The 22327-nt window shown below is 43.3% G+C and overlaps 1 long non-coding RNA gene across 1 annotated transcript; it reads left to right on the top strand.

The window, feature by feature from the left end:
• Positions 1 to 852: 852 nt before the first annotated feature.
• Positions 853 to 21709, top strand: LOC115336356. The gene is made up of 3 exons (XR_003921730.2): positions 853 to 863; positions 5519 to 5521; positions 21565 to 21709. It is a non-coding gene; the product is annotated as an uncharacterized LOC115336356 (long non-coding RNA).
• The last annotated feature ends 618 nt before the right edge of the window (positions 21710 to 22327 follow it).

Raw genomic sequence — 22327 nt, 5'->3', positions numbered from 1 at the left:
ACAAAAGCCCTAAAACACGCAGAAATCATAGACTTGATCAGTGACACTAGCATAAATGGAATGCTTATGGCAGTCATCCCAGGAAAATGGCAAGTGCCACACAAATGGACACTATCCTCCAGTAGATGCTACACAACAGGGAACCCGTGGACATGCCCAGCCCAGCCAAGGATGGCCTTCTGTCAGAAAGCGACTGTTAGTTTCATTGCTAAGTCGAGGACAAGCCAGATGGCTGTAGTTTCACACACCTGCACGCTCCAATGCTGACATTGAACAGGCTGGTGCCAAGCAAGGAAAGCCACAAGGTAATGCGAGTTTAGTGCAGACAGAGGATGATGACCACCACCCTCTCCTCCTGGACTGGGCAGCTCATCCCAGACCTGGCACTACTCCAGACTTTCTGCCAGCTCATTTAGCCCACAGCCCAGTCCTGCAAATCCAGTCCTACCCAGGGATGCTGGTGTCACTCTGACAGAAACAGCCTGAGGTGACAGGCCTCGGTTCAAGAAGAATCGCCAAAAAAAAAACAAACCCAAAAACAACAACAACAACAAAATCACACGAAATCCCACACACAACATAAAACTGGCACAGGAGCTAGACCCCTGCATGTGAACCAGCTGGTTATCCACGACCACGAGGAAGTCACCGCACGACACCTCAGCTCTCTTACCTGCAGCTCTGGCTGTCCCCTGACAAAACAGCTGAACCCCTCCTGCCGTTCCTGTCTTGCTAGTAACATCCCACTGAAAAATAATCCCTCCGTGGTCACTAGAGAACAGCCAAGGAGGACATGGGGCAGGGCCACTTACAAAGGTAACAGTGAGGTGGCCCTGGGGTCCGCATGGTTACAGAGAAGTCAAGTATGGCACAAATGCTCACCAAGACTAGGCAGACTGTAGTCAGGTGCTACGGAATAGCAAGCATCCCTCGCAGCACTCAGCCTGTCTGTACCGGTGATGTCAAACAGCATGAACATGGGTGCAGTTGTCTAGCCAGAGCTACAGCCATGGGGACTTACTCTGAAAACTGCACATACTTGGCCCTCAAAAGCCAGCATTTTGTCTCAGAGTTCAACAAAGCCAGTGTTTATCTCAATGTGGTCACATAGCAAGCCTGTTTCTTTCACCTCCTCTCCAGAAAATATCTCCTGTTCAAAAAAAAAGACACAGATGGTCGCTGTTCATGCTACCCATCTGAAATTTTGAGTCAAGTTAGCTTTTGGTGCTTTGTTTCTATCACCAGATTCCTTGAAATTCCCACAGAAGTATGAAGGCACTCAGAGGAGAACAGAGAACTGGTTGATTGACTACCTTGCTCTCCATCTGAATTGCACTCAATTAGCTAATGCCATTCAGCTTGTGACATCTTAGTTGCCTTAGGCATATACTGGTACAGCCCTGCTAAAGGCAGGTACTCTGATAAAACTGCATGGATAAAACTGGCAGAGAATCTGGTCTCACATCTGAGGCCGTGCCTGGGCCAACAAAACCAAACAAAAATAGAGAATTTTAGAAGCCAGCTACTGAAAGTATTTAACAGGTAGTTCCCAATAAAGTGTCTGTGGACAGAGGAGTGTCATTAAGATGACTTTACCTTTGACAAGACAAAGGAAAAGTATAATCACATTTTGCACATCAACAGACACACAAATTCAGCAACTGAAAGATTAATGAGAGAACGGGCTTATTTGCTTTCCTATCGCTTCGTCTTATCTCAGGGCTGGAGGAAATACACTAGAAAATTTCCCATGTAGTATTTTAGGCCAAGTTCTCTGTTGACATCAACATTAGTAGAGAGTACTGGTTAAAAATAGATGACACCTTAGCCTAGTATCTCTGCAAAGAACAATATTTAAGCAGTATTTTTTAAGACCTAGAGAAAGCTCAGCAGGACCCCCAGAAATGCTTCTGCAGAAGCAACAAGCAGCAACCTCTGTTACCAGGCTTCGATTCAAAACAGATCAAAGCATTTGGCTGACCCTGGAAATGAACTAATGCTTTCTAAGGCTACAGACAATCTCACTAAGACCATTACCCAACTCACAATGAACTGATAAAAAAGTTTTCACTACTTCTCTATGGAAGTTGTCTCTTGTCATTTGCACTTCCCCTCCCTTCTTCGAGGAAACTTGTTCAGACAAATTTAAATTACATTTGCGGACCTGTATTAGTATCTTGTCACATGAAGTTTCTTCTTTCCTATCATCTGAGCTGTGAACTCAGTGCCACTTTCTTTCGAGGACTGGGAGATGAAGCTTGCCGTTTAATAAACTTCTCTGTGGAACACTCAACTCACGAAACACTCGGTTTACAGAGGAAAAAAGTCAAAATACGTTATCCTCGTTTGTCCCAAACACAGATGGGGAAACGCTCCAGAGAAAAATCCCAGCTGTCAATCTGCACTGCAGACCTCTACTTCATACTGATGTTAGAGGGAGTTCCACCCAGCAGATGTGTGCGGACAATGCAACAAAAATCTGCAATGCAGACAACAGATCCACAATGCAGATCAGATGCTAGGATTTTACTCACAGGGTGATCATTCAGCTTCGCTGTTCCCACTACAGAATCACAGAAATGCTGAGGCTGGAGGGGGCCTCTGGAGATCATCTAGTCCAAGCCCCTTGCTCAAAGCAGCGTCAGCTACAGCAGGTTGCCCAGGACTCTGTCCCATCATGTTCTGAATATCTCCAAGGATGGAGATTCCACGACTTCTCTGGACAACCTCTGCCAGTTTCTGACTACCCCTCACAGTAAAAAAAAAACCCAAAACAAAAAAAAAATCCAACCCAAAAACCATTTAAAAAAAAAAAAGAGCTTCTTCTTATGTTTGAATGGTATTTCCTGAATTTCCATTTTTGCCCTCTGCCTCTTGTCCTGTCACTGGGCACTAGCGAGAAGAGCCTGGCCCCATCTTGTGTGCTTCCTTCCGTCAGGTATTTATATTGATAAGCTTCCCCCAAACCTTCTCGCCTCCAGGCTGAACAGTCCCAGCTCTCCTGGCCTCCCCTTCTAGGTCAAATGCTCCAGTCCCTTCATCTTCTTCATGGTCCTTTGCTGGATGGACTCTTTCCAGTGTGCCCCTGTCTCTCTTGCACTGCGGAATCCAGAACTGGACCCAGCACTCCACATGTGGCCTCACCAGTGCTGAGCAGAGCAGAAGATGGACCTGCTGGTGACGCTCTTTCTAATGCCACCCAGGATGCTGTTGGCCGCCGCCTTTGCTCCAAGGTCACATTGCTGGCTCACGGTCTAAGTGGTTGTCCACCAGGACCCCAACCTTCTTCTCAGCAAAGCTGCTTTCCAGTCAGTCAGCCCCCAGCACATACTGGGGCATGGGGTTTTTCCCTGCCGCAGAGCAGGACTTTGTGCTTCCCCTTGCTGAACTGCACGAGGTTCCCGTCAGCCCAGTTCTCCAGCCTGTGGAGGTCCCTCTGGATGGCAACACACCCACCAGGTCTACCAACCACACCCCCTCTTTTGGGGGGGTGTTCATCTACAAACTTGCAGAGGGTGCGCTGTGCCCCATCATCCAGGTCATTAACGTTAAACAGCACAAACCACAGTTGTATAGGCCATAACACAGCCATGCTGGGACACGGGCGACCGGGGTGGAAACCGATCTGTGTAAAACAGATTGAATCAATTTCTGCTATTATAAAAATTTCATTCATTACTGTACAACTGCTTCAAAAAGAATGACATATAGAAGATGACAAATCCGAGTTTAACCTCACTTCAATTCAGAAAAAAATGAAATGAGTTTGGAAAAAAGAGAGCAATACGGCTGATATTCTGCTGCAGCACAAAACTAAGGAGCCTGTATTCTGTTGATACCAACCAGCAATTTTTGTAAGAAATTTAGACAGTTTTGCTAGCAGAAGAGCTGATATATCAGGATAACACAATTATTTATATTATATAATGAATTATAAAGCAGAAAAGCACTAAGCACATTTTGGTTTTTCTGAGAACTAATGCAATGAGCAAACATGCAAAGCCCAAGCAACACAAAGAAAACCTACATGGCAGCTCATGGCTTGCCAACACCATCCTCAGGTGCTCAGAAAGTGCCTTGGCTACATTAGAATCAGCATTAAAGCAGTGGTGAAAAAAGGTCAACAGTTAAAGGCCACACTGATTCCAAGTCTGCAAGCTTCACGGAGTTTTTGTGAAAGCCAGCGGGCATTCCGCAGATGGGAATTTGCTGTATCTAGCCCAGGCCACTTTGATTAACACATTATTCAGCAGCATCGCTCCTGATTCAGCAAAACCACTCTGCCAAGTTTATCAGATTTGTAACATTAATCAACAAAGAGGCACGCTTCGGTGCACGAGCATTGTTTTGAAATACCAAGCCACACACTCACCTGCAGTAAATCAGTATAACTCCACAGAAGTCAACTGAGTTTTATGCCAATTTACACCAATTTTGGCCCACTCCATTTACACTACTACACTCTCTAATTCTTTTACTCCAGTCCTGCAGACATTGCAGGTAATTATACTATAAGCAACTTTAAAACTATTTAGGAAGCGAAGAAACTCTCACAAGGAAGTACAGTGCCATATGAGGAATCCAATTTTCTCAGCATCTTCAGAATGAATCTGAGTATTGCTTTATTATGAGTGATACTGTTTGAAATTAGGGCAGACTTAATTGTAACTGCTACAAGCAGCTGGTAGGATAACAAGCATCTTTTTGATTCAGGAGCAGATACTATTGGTGACAATTACATGACAAAAAGCAGTCTTGAGGTTCCAAGTACTGGAAAGAGAAATGTTACCTTCATCTTAGAAACTCCAACTACAGATGCTCACGCTGATCTAAATGCTGCTTGCGCACATCATTTAAGAGGAAGGAAAAGAAGCTTCTGAGAGTTTTCCTTTTTACAGCAAATGCTCTTCAGTAGCTCTCATTTAAAAGAAACACAACCTCAGGTCTAGCCCTTTCTCAGCTGAGCTGAGAGAAAATTTGCTCTGACAGGGAACCGCAAGCGCTCACATGAAAGAAGAGACAGATCAAAGGTACATACATAACAGAAGGAAGCCCTGGGCACAAATGGGGACCCAAAGCCCACATTCCTGGGTCAACTGCCACACCTCAGAATGCAGGCCTTTCCACCAAAAGAAGAGACAAGATTGCTCTTTGCCAGAGTAAGAGCAGCACTGACAGCAAATTTAAACTATAGGCCTGTTTTGAAAACAACCGGAGTCAATTTATAAAGTCTAGATCAATTTATAAAGTTCACATGGAAACCAAGTAACACATGATAGCTTTAGTAGTCTTGCTGTGAACACTCCAGTAGATTCAGATCCAAAAATTATTACAACTAAAAATAAATGTCCCAATCTGCAAACTACAGACACAGCGGCTCTGACATCAGCATGTGCTGAGTACTCAGATGGATAGTGTGATAATTTCCAAATGAGACCTTTCTATTACATAAAACAGTTTCTAGAAATTGCCAGTTGGCAGCCCAACATGCAAAAACCAGATAAAGAACAGCCATTAGCAAGTGAGGTGGGTAAGGGGTGTTGACAGTTCACAGCAGCTTACCTAGACCTTGCTATCCATCTGCAAAGGCACTGGTAGGCTGGGCTTTAGAATTTCTGGCAAAAGAATTTCCAGCAAAATACAGCAGTTACCAAAAATCATTCTGCATGGGGAGGCAAACCGGACAAAACCTTCATCAGAAAGCACAGGGTCAAAAGAGAGATACACAGAGCAGGGGGTGCAAACAGGGGACTCCAAGCAATCCATAGCCTGGTAGTCATAGCATTCCTGGGGGAATCAACAATTCAATCCATTGGATGCATGACACCTGCAACAGGTATGGGGATTTCCAATGTGTCCCAGGTACATGGTTAGCATAGATTCTCTCTTGGGTTTCATGAAAAAAACAAATCTCAAATTGATATTTCGATGCATAAATGGCTAGTGTTTTCCCAAGACGGAACACAGTTTTCTCTCCACATCTGATCGTCATACTCAATTAACTGGAGCTAAGTATGCCTTTTTCCTCCTCCTTCAAAGCTCTTCACATTAAGAAGAAATGCAGGACGTTAGCAAAGATTAAGCTCTTATCCATCAGCCTTAAGATTATTTTGGGTAATTGCATGATTGCTATTGTTGTTATTCACTTCAAAATATTCCTGAACTCTTACTTGCAGGTTTTGTGGTCTCAAAACCAAACCAAATCTGTCCCTGATTGGATTGGATCTGGAGAATGTTTTACCACATCCTTTAGGAAAGCATCACAGTACAACGTACCACTTAACTTCATTGCCATCAGCCAGCCATTTAAAAGCAGATGAAACTGTACAGGAATTTCCTTTTGAGTGCCTTTTTAATGCTTCTTGCTTATGCAAATTAAAGAACTCAAAGCTTCAGCAATTCATCACAGACAATTAGCTCAGCTCATCACACTCTCTCTGACTGCCAAGAGTAAGAAAGCCACTATCCCATTTTCTCATTGGGAATCAAATATACACCATGACAGCCTTAATTCAATAACAGGATGAGCAACTTACGGACCACAGGACATGCACAGACTGCCAAGGACAATAACTCTCTTCCAGAGCCCGCATTCCCCTCCTCCCAAGTGCCCTTCAAGGGCAGGCTGCAGGCTGGAGGAGTAGGCCAGGTGGCCACCAGCCCCTTTCCAGTGCTATTTTGCCTGAAAACCGAGCTGCTCCTCCCCATTAGGTGACACACCACGACAGTCAGTTCACATCAGGAACCCTCGACCTCTGCATGTGCACAGAAAGACCACGCTGGGTGTCACCACATGCCAAGAGACCAGGGGGTCATGGCATAGAATTCACTTAATCTACCCAAATAAGATATGTGGTCCACTCCACCAGGGTGATTAGACGCGATTTATAGCATAACAGTAGTGACAAGAATACCTTTCATTAGCATCACTTGGAGTACTCAAAGCTGCAGCACAAGCTGTGACTGGTTTCTTAGGCACTTGTGCTTTACATCTTTCCTACCTTCCCCACAGCAACACATTCTCTGACCTGCTGTGTCTCCTGCTGCTCTGCTCTCCTTGGGCTTTTCCCCCAAATAGCGCCCTGCCTGCTTGTGTGGTCACATATGGCGCCTCGTTCACTGCTACAGATATGATTAGATAGAGAGTATGTTAGCACTGGTCAGCCAGACAGCAACTCTGGGAAGTCAGCTTCTCTCTCTCCTATCCATTCCTTCACTGGGACCCTTTCTTATCCTACTGTCAGTTTTCACAAAGCAGAGAGCAACTAAATACCTGTCCTGGTTGCAGCTGGGAGAGAGTTCACTGTCTTCCTAGTAGCTGCTAGGTGCTGAGTTCAGTATGTGAAGAATGTTGATAACACTGATGTTTTCAGTTGTTGCTAAGTAGTGTTTAGACTAATGTCAAGGATTTTTCAGCTTCTCGTGCCCAGCCAGCGAGAAAGCTGGAGGGGCACAAGAAGTTGGCACAGGACACAGCCAGGGCACCTGACCCAAACTGGCCAACAGGGTATTCCATACCGTGGGTCGTCCCATCTAGTATAGGAACTGGGGAGTGGGGGCGGGGAATCGCTGCTCGGGGACTAGCGGGGTGCCGGTCGGCAGGTGGTGAGCAATTGCACTGCGCATCATTTGTACATTCCAATCCTTCTATTATTGCTGTTGTCAATTTATTAGTGTTATCATTATCATTATTAGTTTCTTCCTTTCTGTTCTATTAAACTGTTCTTATCTCAACCCACGAGTTTTACTTCTTTTCCTGATTTTCTCCCCCATCCCGCTGGGGGGGCGGGGGGAGTGTGAGTGAGCGGCTGCGTGGTGCTTAGTTGCTGGCTGGGGTTAAACCACAACAATACCTTTGAGATGTCTACCATTCTGTTAAGCTACTGATCAAGTTCAGCTATGCTTAAGAACTTAACGGGAAGGCTGACTGAGACATATACAGCAATTTCCTTTGGAAAAGGATAGCCAGCTTTCCTTAGGAAACCAGGCTAAAAATTACGTCAACAGGAATTGCAAGGCATCCCAGTTTGATATTAGTATGTAGAGGCTTTTAATCTCTCATGGTGGAGACAACTAAATAGTGCATTATTAAACACTTCCTTATCAGAATAAAGGCTATCCTTAAATTAGTGTCTTTTCCTATATACAACTCCCTGCCCATATACAGTTTCTTCTGAAAACCTGCAAGGAACACTGGGCTAGCAACTTCAGTAAGCCAAGCAACTAAGCACAGCCCCTGCAACAGCCTTGTATACCCACAGGAGTGCCGCACGGACATTTAAGACTCACATGGTTGTAGAGCTATACCACATCTGGATCTAAAAATACGTTCGCCCTCTGTGTGTGGTGGGGGTACTGTAGCCCACGTCAAGGACTGGGGGTGATCTGCATGCTTACAAAGACAGAACTGGAAGCCTTGCACAGCTGCAAAACAAATGCTCAGAGTTTATTATGGTACAAGATTCACGTGACATACGTCAGGCAGAGAAGGGTGGTCAAGGACAGGCATTGGGCAGTCCTCAAAGCAGGACTTCTTTACTACCAGGACTTTGTTTAGCCATGGAGCTTCAGCTCAAACTCTCATTCCCATTTTGGAAGTGGATTTCTTCCCTGCCTTTCAGAGGCACAGCTCTGTTAGGACACCCACAGTCCATCTGAATTTCTCAACTTGGGTCTTTTCACGTGTCTGATATTTACAGGGACAAAAATCTCTGGCTTTGCTTGTCATCAATAACACATCTATCCTATGAAGAACAAGACGACTGTGACACCAAAAAAAACCCCAAACCAAAAGACAGAGAAGTCCATTTCTCTTTCAACTGCCTGAAAAAACACCTTCCTTCTGGACTCCTGTGGACATACACAAAGAGAGAGAGAATGCAGCCTTTGAACAATAACTGGGATCAATCTTTCTCCTCTGATCATTCCCCCTCTGACTCATAAATCTCAATCTACCAAGAAATGAGTGCATAGCTCTCACAAAGCATGACATGCACCTAGAAGGGAGGCACAATTAAAAGAAGAGACAAGAGAGACAAATGATATGGGAGCCATTTCCTTAATGAACAGAACACTTTTCCCTTCTTATTTGTCACAATGACTACCAATAAATAACAGGAAGAAGCAACAGGTTTGAATACAACATCGATGAATTTAAGTTTAATGCAAGTAAAGTGCCTTATAACAAGTCTGGATTGAAAAAGATGTTGAGAAGGGTGGTTTTCAGAGAGACTGCTTACATTTTAATGTTTAGCGAGACCTGAATCTGCACTAGATGGGTACAGAAAACAATGAGAAAATGTCTTGGTTTTTTGGGTTTTTTTTTTTAAACAAGTTAGGGCAAGTGAGATTGATCTCTCATTTTTGTGTGTTCTTTAAAAAAACAAGAAGAAAATCCAAATAAAAAAGGCAATAAACAAATACTGAGACCCGGGAGGGAAGGCGGGCTTTATTCTACCCCACGACTAGCCCTCAACTCCTGTTCTTCTGCGGTCATGGTCACAGCTCTCCCGCATAGCATCACCTCCCTCTCTGATTTCCAGACCTCACATACTAGCTTAGGTAGCTACGGCCAAGCTTTGGTGCTGCCCAGAGAGTGTCAAAACATGAGAGGCGCTAAAGGAGTCCTGTAGGTCCCTCTCCACCAGGTCACTGGAGATGGGCTCTTGCTAGGACTCAGGCAAGGGAGGGGGAAGGCTGGCTCATACCCCTTAGTCCTACCGATGCCACTTTGACCCACACAACTGAGGCTTGTGGGCTGACTCCCAGCACACAGTGCTGTGACTGAAGTTTTCGCATTTGGAGCACTGCAGTATCACCTCTATCCTGTCGATCAAATGGCCAGTAGCTGGCACGAGCAACAGTTTACATCACTCACAACCAAACCTGAAATACAGGAAGATTAGCTGTCAGTGCGATTTAAGACTCCCAAAGCAGAACAGAAGCAGATAAGGAAAGCAAAGCAAACCATCCTTGGAAAGATAAAGAAACTTTGCAGCTGACACAGGAAAAGCAGCTATTAAGGTAAGCAGGGGTGTTACCAGTCTCAAGCTAAAAGTATTTTGAAAGGTGACAGCGATTAAGAAGCCATGCAAGCCTTGAGCTTAAAAACACTCTGACCTTGAAGGAACTGAATCTGCCTTTCTGGTTCCCAGGACATATGGCCTCAGTAACAGATGATATATATCACTTCCTAGTTCAGTATAGCTACAGAGGTATCCAGTAAGGCTTGTCTGGTACAGGACAGAGGGTCTGTGCCTCACCTGCTGACTGTTCAGCTGCCTGCTACCCTGACTGATCACTTTGGAATCACTCCTGACCCAAGCCCCCGCGTGCTAGATAGAGCCAGCTGGACTACTCCACGATTCCAGACCAACTTCAGCTGTCACACAGGCCCTGGACCAGGATGGCAGGTTGCACTGAACATTTTGTCTCAGATGACCATCTCCACTCCTCCCTGGATGTCACCGTCACCTTGTACCATGGGAACTCTCCTGCCACAAGATCCAGCACGGCCATTACATCCCATAAGCACCACCACAGTCATATACCCCAATCCAGTGTCCCAGGTCTCCAGACTCAAAATAACAACTTGTCCCGTCTGTCCCGTACATCAAAACCAAACAAGTCTAGCAGAAATGATGACATCTTGGACACATCAAGTTTTCAGCTGGAGCAGTGCCACCCTGGTCACTTGGTTCACTCCAGGCAGCAGTCTGGGGACAAATGCAGCAGTTTCTCTCCTATCCTCCAATATAAAACACTTCCACAAACTTCTAGGTGGTATTGGGAGAACAGCACCCAAACTGTCTCTGGTTGCTCTGCTCCCCCTGCTGGGTGCCAGCCCAGCGTTATCAAAATGCCTGCTTGGGTAGCGCTGCCAGGGAGCAGCACACAGAAGCTAAAGCAGGCTGTAAAGTTACTACACAGTCTCCCGAAGAGCTCAGTAATTACCACTCTTAATTCTTACCAAGACCAATAGCACCACTACTCTGTACAGGGACCAAGCAGACCAAAAAGCAGATCTGGGAAGAGAGTTTCTGACTTACAGGCTTCAGTGTCAGCAACCGCTGACATCTCCAGCCAATAGCCAGATCACCCAGCCTTGGCAAGGCCGTACGCCCACCACCTAATATTCCACACTGGCATCAGTCCACAGCCACTGCCAATGATTGTACATACATGGATGCTGATCCACGCACAGCTATTCAAATAGAAAGGGATCACAGCTCCTGTAATCGTGAACTTGCATGCATATTTGTGCAAAGACAGACAGTGGATATATCGCGTTTGTTGCATAAAGTGTGGGCCAAGAAGCTAATCACTTCTATGTGTCTCATTACACTTTTTTCCCTTGTCAAAAGGGGATAATCCACCCTTCTCCATATTCCACTGTATTTTCAAATGTAATTCAAATTGGGGCCTCCCCTGCCTTTACTAGACAAATAGACTAAATGCCAGTGAGAATGGATTTTAAATCTGTATTTTAAGCACTGGAGTAGTATAACTAGTCAAGACACAAAATTACTTACAACTGCTCGCTCACTGCAATATTCCAAACAAGATGATACTACAAACTCTTTCAATTCTCTCTTTAGAAAGGTAATCAGCCTTGTTTAGACCAATCCGGTGCTGGTTCTTGGTATCTTCAGAAAAGAGACAGTAAAATAATTGTATAAGACAATCAAGACCCATCAGAACACTTTTTCATTAGGGAGGGATCACGCACCAGACTTATGTGGGGTATAGAGAGGGGGGTGGTTTCATTTGGGTTTTCCTTTACATCTTAAAGATGGATTATTACCGCAGGAAAAGTACAACCGAAATGATTGAAATAGTCACATTCCTTCTTCCATGTTTAAATGCGTTTCAAGCTCATATCTAGAAGCGGAACAAAATCAAACATAGATCTCTTCCTAATTTTCCAAGCTACAGAACAATAAGTACTGCACAGTAGAAAACAAGATCTAATACAAGAGGTGGCAGCTGGGATTTCATGCTGCTTAAATGTATTCACATAAAAAGATATGCAATCACAAGCAAGCGTGACTCATTTGACACTGGAGAGGCATTCTCTTTCTACCTGTGCATGAAAGGGATAGTTTCGCCATACACTGCTCCAACAACAGTGAATCAGAACTAGTAAGGGAGTCGCTGCATTTTACAGTTTGTAGCAGTCACGTTCGAAAGCAAGGCCTGGTTTTTCGGTCTGTAAAATCAGTTCACGCAAGCCCAGCATGGCCCCATGCACCCCCTGAGATTCAGCCACCAGATTCCCAATTAAGACATGCTGAACTGGACAACTTGGAAAGCACATTTCAGTCCCCAAACGGCAACAGGGTAGCAAGATCTTCCACTAGCGTCTAGTAAACAAGAAACAAGGAAAGCCCATGCTTGCCAGGCAATCACTTACCCTCAGACACACCAGGCAAACTCTGTCACGGAAGCACTTGAAGATCACGACCCACAGAAGACCTTGATGAATCAAACATGCAGCCCATCATACAAAAGATGCTACTGCCTCCTAAGCCCCACTCTGCACCATAATATCAACAAGATCCCAAACTCAATAAAAACACTGCACTGTTTTTATTTTCTCATGTCTTTAGACAGTAATTGCAATGTACTCTCTTCTCTTCCACTCCCCTGCACAGCTCAAGCGCACACGGGGCTTCCTTTCTTTATGAAACTAGACAATTAAAATTTACTTTGTAACAACAGTTTGTTTGGATTCCCATCTATAAAAGCCTCCAAAAATGCCACATTGTACAGTGATTGCTCTACTGGTGAAATACAAAGGTTCTGTAATGTTTATAAAGCCATTTAAACTGCATTAGCAAAACTATTTTGCGTAATTACATTTTCCAACCCTTCATGCTATACACAAGCTCACTTCTTCCAAGAGTCACCCCTACTCACGTGATCAAATCATGCCATTTGAAATGCTGTGACATTATTTTGGCATATAAAAAGGTTGAACTTATCTTGACGACGGCAACCTAAGGATTGCAGATACCCAGAATTTGCTATGAGAAGTGAAAGCTGAAAAAGAGTTAGACCTCTTGAAATTATACATTTTAAATATCAGAGGCACAAACTGTTTAAAAGCCATTAAATACCACGCCTCACCATAAAAGAAGGATCCAGGTTCTGAAACACTTGGCCTGAATCATTTCAATGGAAATATTAAAGAATGAAAATGCCCCATGGAACTACAGGATTCATTTATATAGACTGACAAACTCACTTTATGGTAACGTGGTTTTAAATGTCAAGCAGTATAAACAAGGTATCTGAAATTACCACCTAATATCATGACTTAAACTTCAGTGCCTTCAAAATAACGATTATACGAAGACCGACATAAGTTTGACAGACTGAGGTATTATCAAAATCACTGAACTCAAGAGAAATTTATCCAAAGCAAAAATCATTTTATGCTTGCACACATGTATGTTTACTATAAAAGAAAAGTAGAGCATAGGTTTTCAACAACAACCAAAAAAAGGCTCGAAAAACACTTGGAAAAAATCAATTCTGCCACTCACTCGGCTTCTGCTGGGCACGCCCATTTTCACATTTTGGTCAAAGATCACACGGCTTCTCTAGTTTACCTCAGTTTGAGAAAATCATTTTCAGAAAACATGCCTCCAAGAAACATTGGACAACTGTACATCCACATGATTAAATAAGAGGCAGGAAAACCCAGCAACAGATCTATCACACACTTTACAACACCAGCGATCGCTTGCTTGCAAGCCCCTGGCCAGAATCCTTCCCCTTGGTAAAATAAATTAATGCTAGACAGTTCTCAAGACATCGCATCAACAGAAAAAGGGTTAGCTCTCTCTTGCATCAATAAAGCACATCATCTGACCTAAAGTGCAAGTCTTCATCACTAAACCACTTTCAGAAGAAACAGGGCCAACCTTCAAAGACATCTTCCTATAATGAGCTGTCTTTGCTGACCATTTTGACTAGTTACAGACTTTATACCTGTCTAGTTCATCATCTTTTAGGAAGGCTAATGAGGTCTGAGAAGTAAAGGACAAGACCAGCCAGTATTATTTATCGACCTCTTTTTCCACTGTTGTTCAGTACAGATACGCAGCATTGCGGAATCCTTCGGGACTGATTTCTCCCACCAAAGCCACATTGCAGACTTAATCTTAAAGAGATATCCTCTCAAGGATAAACAAAGTAAACTCATATCCGTCAGACCTGAAAGATGTTTTCACCAATGCCTCAGGACTGTCCACTGGTGGTAGTTCATCCGCTAAGATTTCTTCAGGAGGTCTAGGATCACTGACGATGGTTGGCTTTGGCCTTTCCTTGAGGTTGCCGGTCAGCCCACCGATAATGGTGTTCCACAAGCGGTTTTGTCATTTAGACCCTGCAAAACCAGAGAGTCAGCAAAATACATTCATAGGCCTACTGCCCAGCCGCTCAGCAGTCTGCAAAACAAAGACGCTCTGTGATCTTTTTACCTTTGCATCACCACCAGTCTGGGATTAAGCCTGAAAACCCGAAATAAAGTTCCAAGTGGAAATAAGCACTAACTTTCAGGTCATTCCAAGTCCAAGACCACAATGCTTCCCATAAAAAGATTTGGTTACAGAACAGGGAGTTTTCACATCTCAATAAAAACCATCCTCTCCACATTAACTTATAGCTTAGCATGTACTGATGTGGCTGTATTTTAAGCCAAAGAACTAACCAAAAAACAAAGTACCAAATCAATACAATATCAATCGTTGAGTTTCTTCGTGCTTAAATTACAGATCTGAGATATCACTGAAGGACTAGTATCAAACAAACATACTCCTTTTCTGTTGAAACGGCAGCTTTTCCCAGCAGACATTCAAATGCCAAAACATTTCTATGGATGATCTTTTTACATTTATTTACAAGTGTCACCAGGTGCCTCTTGCATGTCATTCAGAGAACCCATCCTCACCTGTAAGTCTAGCTCCACTGACAAAGTACAATTGGCATCCTTCAGTCAGATCTCCTCCCCACCTTTGAAGAACAGAATACGTGCCTTACTTAAATTTGATGAACTGTATCTGTTTCACAGACTCAAAAATTTCCGGATGGCTTCTGAACAAATTAGGCACTTCTGAAAATCCCAGTGACCCTACCACACTGAACACCTGTGTCACATTCTAACTTTCAAGTACTACAGCACATGCACGGGTGAGGGTCGTGGTCTCAGCCCAGCCCCTAACAAAGCACCACGCAGCCGCTTGCTCACTCCCCCCGGGCCTCGGTGGGAGGAGGAGAAAATACAAAGAAAGGCTCGTGGGTCGAAACAAGGACAGGGAGGGATCACTCCCCACTTACGGTCACGGGCAGAAGACAGGCTCAACGTGGGGAAGAAACAAAATCAATTTAATCTGCTACCAATCAAATCACAACAAGGCTATTAGGAAGCAAAACCCAACCTGAGAACAGCTTCCCCCCCGCCCTCCCGCCTCAGCCCCACTCCCGGCTCTCTCTCCCCAGGGGAGCAGGGGACGGGGGCTGGGGTCGGTTCCTCACCCCTTGTCTCTGCCGCTCCTTCCTCCTCGGGGGGAGGAGGACTCCGCGCTCGGCCCCTGCTCCGCCGTGGGGTGTCTCCCGCGGGAGGCAGCCCTTCACCAACTGCTCCAGCGTGGGTCCTTCCCGCGGGCTGCAGTTCCTCACCAACTGCTCCAGCGCGGGTCCCTTCCACAGACAGGGTGCAGTCCTTCAGTCACAGACTGCCTCAGCCACGGAGGCGCGGCCATTTTGGGCGGCCTCCGCTCCCCCGCTCCCCTCCACGGGCTGGGGGGGGACAGCCTGCCGCCTCACCGCGTCCTCCCCCGCTCCTCCTCCTTCCCTGACCTCGGTATCCGCAGAGGGGTTCCTCTCACATCCCACTCCCCCGACTCACGGGCCGTTGCCCTCTGGAATCTGTTCTCCCAGAGGCGCGACCGCCGTCGCTGAGGGGCTCGGCCTGGGCCAGCGGCGGGTCCGGCTCCGAGCCGGGGGAGCTTCGAGCAGCTTCTCCCAGGAGCCGGCCCTGCGGCCCCGCCCCCGCAGCACAAAAACCCCGCCACAGAAACCCGAAAGAGTGAGTTAGCAGATCCCAAGGAGAGCAGTAAGGACTGAAGTGGGGGTTATTTCAGTCAAGAGGCTTCGCTCAACAGAGGTGCAGCAAGCATTGATCTCACTGGAGTCCAAAGGAGCAACGATGTACTTAAGAAAAGATGTACTTGAGAAGCGATGTACTTAAGGAGTGATTTACTTAAGAAGATCACAGAGGTCTTGTGAAATAAGATATCCTTTGTATGTACAAGGCATGCCTTGCTAACGACTGGGCCCCTGAAGGAGAACGAAAAGACTGATAATGATAAGAAGGGAACATCCTACCCCAGGAGGCACCGAGAAGTTGAAAAATTGCTAATAGGCACTGTTAAAGGTCATATTTGTTTCTCAAACAACCATATAATTCACAAAAAAGGTGCTTGCATAAGCTATCTCTTGAAGTGCTTTGCTTAACAGGAAACAGAGACTAAAGCTGACAGGAAACAGAGACTAAAGCTGACAGGAAACAGAAACTAAAACTGAACATACACCTTGAAGTAAACGATAAATCACAAGACTGTTTGCCGAAGACTCTTGAAAAACAACTCTGAAAACTACAACACAGCAAAATAAAGGTCATCCGAAAATAACTGAGGAAGACTTCAATCTTCAGCCTCAACGACCATCAGGAGACAGAAAACGACCCCCCTAACAACAACTGAAACACGCGCAGAGTATCTCCATTACTTCATGAACACGGAAGTAAAGATGTATAAAAAAGGGACTGTTTAAACTGCTTAGCGCGGCAGTTGGCGGAGCGGAGACTCCCCTGTCGCCCAGCGCTGCTTTTGCTCATATCCTGCTTACTATAATTAATAAAAATTTCAATTGATCATTATGGTTAATAGACTCAATTTATAACAATTTATGGTGCCGTGACTCGGATAAGGAAGAGTTGGGATACAGTCCTTCAGGGGGGCGCCCCGCAAGATTTTTGCGGCTCTGAGGAGGCTGTTTCTTTTTACTAAAATCCTTACCGATGAACCTAAATTAAAGGATATCGAGCAAAAAGGAACCGGTAAGATCCCATAAATTTTGTGCATGAAAGTCCGGACGAAGACGCAGGAGGCGTAGGGACGCGTGAGTATAACGCGGGATACCGTTCGGTCGGGGTCGGGTTTTCCTGGAATACGCTAATTGAGAGGTTCGATATACTGAATCAAGTGAGTGTGGACCCTTAAGTACTGCGTTTCCCAACTCCCGCAAGGGACTGGGCCAGGAACAAGGGGAACGTGTGTGTGTGTGAAAGAAGGTATTCCAGAAGATGGGTTCAAAGAATAGTAAGCCTTCGATTCCCATGGGTGGGTTACCCAAGGTACCTAAGGATACGCCCTTAGGACATATTCTGAGTAACTGGAAAAAACTTTCCTGGAACGTCTGGGAAAAAGAAACATAAAATGATCAGTTATTGTACAAAAGTTTGGGGAGGGAAACAGATTTCTAAATCTGTATATTGGCCAGTATATGGGTCAGAGGAAGATTGGGTAAGGCAGCAACTAAATCTCTGGGTTAATACTAAAACACCATTCAACCCAGAAGAGAGTGACTATGCAAAAATATGGATACAATGTCCACAAGACACAATGTCTCTCTATCCAGTTAGTGAGACGAAAGAGAAACGTGAAAAACGAAAAGAGGAATTGGAAGAGAGCCTCTTAGTCCCACCTCCATATGCCCCACCACCCATACAGGCGCCAGCGATACCCCAGGCACCTGCTTTGCCATCAGAACCGAACCCAGGTTCTCCCCCTTCAAGGCCCAGAACTCGTAGTCAAAAAGGAACTACTCAAATATACCCTTTAAGGGAAATACCTATGGGGGGAGCCCAACCTGAAATAGGGTTTATATCGGTTCCCTTAAATTCGGCTGATCTTAGAGATTTTAAAAAAGAGGAGATGGGGAATCTAATAGAAGACCCCATAGGAGTGGCCGAGAGATTAGACCAGTTTCTAGGTCCTAATATATACACCTGGGACGAAATGCAGTCAATACTTACTCGTTTATTTACAACCGAAGAACGAGAGATGATCCGGCGTGCAGGAATGAGGCTCTGGGATATACAACATGCCCAAGGACCTCAAGCTGATACTAAATGGCCACTTCAAAGACCTAATTGGAGTAATCAAGATCCAAATCATAGAGTCCATATGCAGGACTTAAGAACTATAGTGATTCAGGGTATCCGAGAAGCTGTCCCTCGTGGTCAAAACATCAATAAGGCCTTTAATGAAAGACAGAAAAAAAAAATGAGAGTCCAACTGACTGGCTGGAGCGCTTAAGAAAAGCACTCCAGTTATACTCAGGGCTAGATCCTGACACACCCTTAGGACAAGCCCTTCTAAAAACACAATTTGTGACAAAATCCTGAGAAGTTATAAAAAAGAAAATCGAAAAGTTAGAAAATTGGCAGGACAGGGGATTAGATGAATTATTACGAGAAGCTCAGAAAGTATATGTAAGGCGAGAAGAAGAAAGCCATAGAAGACAGATAAAAATGATGGTTACAGCAGTGAGAGAAGGACAAAAGGTGGCGTCCCGAGACTATAGATCAAAGGGAACAGACGCTGAGATAACTATAAGAAAAGAACAAGGATGTTGTTTTTATTGCGGAAAGAAAGGACATATAAAAAAGAATTGTAAATAGAGGATCAGAGATGAAGAGATTGTAAAATCAGAATAGGATAGTCAGGGGCTCTACCTTTTAGGGGATCGGAGTCACCCAGAGCCCTTGATAAAATTGAAAATAGGTCCCCAAAAGCAGGAGTTCACCTTTTTAATAGATACTGGAGCTGAAAAATCAACAATTAGACAATTACCTATGGGTTGTAAATTGTCTCCTGAAAAGGTCCAAGTCATTGGAGCTAAGGGAGAACCGTTTGAAATAAATAAAATTAAAGACGTATTATTTGAAACAAATAATATATATGGAATAGGTGAACTCCTTCTCGTCCCTGAAGCAGAATATAATTTATTGGGACGAGATTTAATTATAGAGTTAAAATTGGAAATCAAAATAGAAGATAAGAAATTAAGAGTGTCAGTATATCCTTTAAATACTACAGATGAAAAAATGATAAATCCTGATGTGTGGTATACACCGAACACCATAAGTAAACTTGATATGATTCCCTTCGAGATACAGATTAAGAACCCGAATATCCCAGTCAGGATTAAACAATATCCTTTATTACTCGAAGGAAGAAAGGGATTAAAACCAGAAATTAACAGATTAATAGCACAGGGAATATTAGAACCCTGCATGTCCCCTTTTAATACTCCTATTTTACCGGTGAAGAAACCCAATGGAAAGTACCGATTAGTACATGATTTAAGAGAAATTAATAAAAGAACAATTACACGCTTTCCAGTAGTAGCTAACCCGTATACCCTACTCAATAAACTAGGACCACAAAAATCATGGTATAGTGTTATAGATTTAAAAGATACATTTTGGGCTTGTCCCCTAGCTGAACAAAGTAGGGATTATTTTGCATTTGAATGGGAAGATCCTAAAACAAATAGAAAGCAACAATTGAGATAGACTGTGTTACCTCAGGGGTTCACAGAATCTCCCAATTTATTTGGACAAGCTTTGGAAAAATTATTAGAAGACTTTCACATACAACCCGAGAATATTTTGCTTCAATATGTAGATGATTTATTAATAGCTAGGGAATCAAGAGACAAAGTATTAAAAGATAGTGTGAAATTATTAAACTTTTTGACAGAAAAAGGCCTAAAAGTTTCAAAGGACAAACTGCAGTTTGTAGAAGAAAAGGTCAAATACCTAGGGCATTATTTGTTCAAAAGAAAAAAGATATTGGACCCAGAACGAATTAAAGGGATCTTGGAGTTAAATATGCCCAGGACCAAAAAACAAATTAGACAGGTATTAGGCCTATTTAGATACTGTAGACAGTGGATAGAAAATTATAGTTATAAAGTCAAATTTTTATATAATCAATTAGTTCAAGATAAAGTCCCTAAGTGGACACAGGGAGAAGAAGAACAATTTGAGAAATTGAAACTTGAATTGAGCCAAACCCCAGTACTAAGTCTACCTGATTTGAAAAGACCTTTTCATTTGTTTGTAAATGTACATGAAGAAACTGCTTTTAGAGTATTAACTCAAAAATGGGCCGGTCAGAAGAAACCCGTGGGGTATCTTTCAAAAATATTAAATCCAGTCAGTAGGGGCTGGCCAACATGTTTACAGATAATTGTCGCTGCTGCTTTATTATTAGAAGAGACAAATCGGGTAACTTTTAACGGGGAAATCATCTTATATGCACCTCATAATATACGAGGAATATTACAACAAAAAGCTGAAAAGTGGTTAACAGATAATAGACTTTTAAAATATGAAGGAATACTTCTAAAGTCACCCAAGTTAATGACAGAGACTCTAATAGAATATATTTCAGTGTTACCTTTTGGTGTGAAGTATATAATATTTTTTTTAATTACTATAGGAATTTCATTGTTGGTGTATTATATGTGAAAACATACTAAGTGTGGTCATAGAAATTGTTGATTACTCATGCAACTTAATATAGAATATAGAAGGTATACAGAAAAAGACAATACATATATACATAATATACGATTGAGGTGCAACAATCAACAGTGTGAATGTTACCCATTTGTATGTTTTAGGTGTAAGGTATACCAGGATAAATAGTGGACACACTGTGAATGTGGATACCCTCCGATAGGAGTTTACACACAGTGTGGGAAAATCCAAAGAACTCTTACTGAGTAGAAATTAAAACAATTAGAATCTAAACAAGAAATTATTCGAGAATCCCATGAGTGGTGAGAAATTTTTGCCAAAGGAATAAACCCTCAATATTATTGTTACCACTCCACTGAACCAGTCCTCTTTGTAACTGAAAACTTGGCTATAAAGTGTAGAAGGGAAGTATTAACCGTGTCTTGCTTTGCCCCATTAGTTAAAGCTGCAAAGTAAGAAGTCTATATAAATAGGCAGAAAGCCCAAAGCAGCTGTTCTCCTGAAGAATTCCCTTGCTGCCGAGAAGATGGTACACCTCGTGGCTCGAAGCAACCGAGTCGACGGGCGAGGCAGAGGAGGAACAAACTGGAGAAAAGAACCAGAACAATGGGATGCAAAAGCAGCAATGGCCAAACTTCCCCAGGACTGGTAAAATTATATTTGGATTGGCAAAATTGACAAACACCTTTTTTTCTGGTATACCGTTAACTTTGTTATTGATAATAACCCAAGCAAATGGAAATCCTCATGAACCTATGGCTTGGAAATTATATAATTTACCAGAGTCAAAACTAATTCAAACTCAGATCAGTCCAGGGAAGTGGAATTTCTCCGTACATCTATATTCCCTGATACCTATAGAACAGGACTCCCCTGTTTTTACCCCAAATCTAGCAAAGCTTCAGGCCCAAGTAACCCTGACAGAAGTTATTGTAATTATCCAGGTCATGGTACGAAAATTGGTTTAATGTTTCCCCTTGATTAACCACCTTACTTTCTATTTTAACAGGTCCTATAATAATGTTAATGTTAGGACTAACCTTTGGACCATGTATTATTAAATATCTGTTGAAAACAATTCAAGATCGCTTTGATACAACTAAACTACTATTATTAAAAACTAATTATATTTCAATTGAAACTATAAGTGATGAAAAAAGCGAAAACTATGTAGGATAAGATGAAAATAGTCAAAATTCTATAAAATGTAATGTTTGATAAACAAATGATAAATAGAAAAAGGGGGGAATTGTTAAAGGTCATATTTGTTTCTCAAACAACCATATAATTCACAAAAAAGGTGCTTGCATAAGCTATCTCTTGAAGTGCTTTGCTTAACAGGAAACAGAGACTAAAGCTGACAGGAAACAGAGACTAAAGCTGACAGGAAACAGAAACTAAAACTGAACATACACCTTGAAGTAAACGATAAATCACAAGACTGTTTGCCGAAGACTCTTGAAAAACAACTCTGAAAACTACAACACAGCAAAATAAAGGTCATCCGAAAATAACTGAGGAAGACTTCAATCTTCAGCCTCAACGACCATCAGGAGACAGAAAACGACCCCCCTAACAACAACTGAAACATGCGCAGAGTATCTCCATTACTTCATGAACACGGAAGTAAAGATGTATAAAAAAGGGACTGTTTAAACTGCTTAGCGCGGCAGTTGGCGGAGCGGAGACTCCCCTGTCGCCCAGCGC

Source organism: Aquila chrysaetos, chromosome 26 (assembly GCF_900496995.4).
Source record: "Aquila chrysaetos chrysaetos chromosome 26, bAquChr1.4, whole genome shotgun sequence".
NCBI classification, from domain to species: Eukaryota; Metazoa; Chordata; class Aves; order Accipitriformes; family Accipitridae; genus Aquila; species Aquila chrysaetos.
Note: the sequence above shows the minus strand (reverse complement) of the source record. Positions and strands in the feature narration are given on the sequence as shown.